We start from the raw sequence: 1,787 nt of genomic DNA, 5'->3' as shown, positions 1-1,787 counted from the left end.
AAATAACTCCCTTCCTCCCTTCTCTGCATAATGTTTATCTCCCAGTTTGTTTGAACACTTTTTGGACAAGTTATATTTTTACAAGTTAAAAAGTAGTAAAATAATTCTCTATCACCAATGATAGAAGCACTAAAACTCCTGTTTCTTAAAGAAACTATTGAACTTCATAGGAGGGCAATATATGATATTTCAGATTTAATCAATGAAAAATGGGCAGGGGAAGTAATGAGGATTTAAGTTCCAGTTTATGCTTTGGATAAGAATCAAATTCCCTGGGCCCAGTTATTCACCTCTTAGAAATCTGGCTTTGGGAAAATAGGTAGGAAAGGAGACTAGGACATCTTCTTACTAAGTTTAAGGCACTACGGGACTTATAAGCTAATTCCTGTATTCTCAGAATGACGATTCAGATGTTTTGTGGGGATTTGGCTCCCCTAGGAAGGTATTCTTAAAGGTTACCCCTAAAGCCATGTTAGAAAAAGATGGAGAATATGGATTCACCTGTGACCAAGTGGAGTGGGAGGCTGGGAAAGAGGAGAAAAAGGAATGGATTGATGAAAAGGGAGAATTTCTGGAAGAATTAGGATAAGGGGAAAAGAAGTCAGAAAAGTATAGATGGTTTTATTATGCCTTTCCTACATACATGAATTTTAGGCATAATTTGGAATGTTGGACATCCAATTTGAGAAGAGAGAATTTCAGACAATATATTTAGTGTATTTGTCAACAACTGGTTTTGGTTTTCACAGTGTTATACCACTAGCATAATGGATGAGACTCTCCTTGACCTACTTCCTCTGGGAGCTCTCTTGTCTAGCATTATTATGCCTTTTTAAAAAAATATTTGCTTTCTGTAGTTGTAGTTGGACACAATAACTTTATTTATTTATATGTGGTGCTGAGGATCGAACAGGGCCTTGCACATGCTAGGAGAGTGCTCTACCGCTGAGCCATAACCCCAACCCCTGATTATGCCTTTTTTAAAATATTTTTTTTAGTTGTAAATGGACACAGTGTCTTTATTTTATTATTTTTATATGGTGCTGAGGATCGAACCCAGTGCCTCCTGCATGCAAGGCAAGTGTTCTACCACTGAGCTACAGCCCCAGACCCATGATTATGCTTTTGTGTAGGATGTGTGCTGGTCACATACCTGAAAGATAGTTCCCCATCAAACCCCATAGACACATATGCTACCTCAGTTGTGGCATATGGTCTTCGACACTCCCTCTAGAAAAAAGAAAAACTAGAGCTACCACATCACAGGAGTTTCCAGAGGTGAGATTTTAATGCTTGGGATGATGTCACTTCAGATATATTTGTAAAAAGCTTTCACGTAAGGATAATTTCCAAAGGAAGGACAGTGACCATCAGGTGTCTAAATTTTTACTAGGGAGCTTCCAAAAACAATTTATGTCATAGGATATTAGGTCCGTTCCTGCTATATTAGTTGTATTTTTTTTTGCAATTTCTCACTTAAATTCAATATCTCAATGTAGTGTTTGTTATTAAATCTAGTGCTCTGCTGTGTTTGAAGTTAGGAACCCTAAGTCATACTTTCTCCTTTGATATTTATACTTCAGCTGGAAGGGACAGACTCTGAAAGTCAGAGGAGTTTCAAACAGAGCTATTCTCCCAGACAAAGCCCAATACGACTAGCACAGACATTGATCAATGGTAACTTATCCGTAGACAGGCAGGCTAGTAACTTCTAAAACAGGATACTTATCATTGCTAGTTGCTGTACACGTGCTATTGTGTGGATTCTCACAACTAGCATTTAAGGT

This window comes from Urocitellus parryii, chromosome 6, assembly GCF_045843805.1.
Source record: "Urocitellus parryii isolate mUroPar1 chromosome 6, mUroPar1.hap1, whole genome shotgun sequence".
NCBI lineage: Eukaryota > Metazoa > Chordata > Mammalia > Rodentia > Sciuridae > Urocitellus > Urocitellus parryii.
This window is presented reverse-complemented; position numbering follows the sequence as displayed.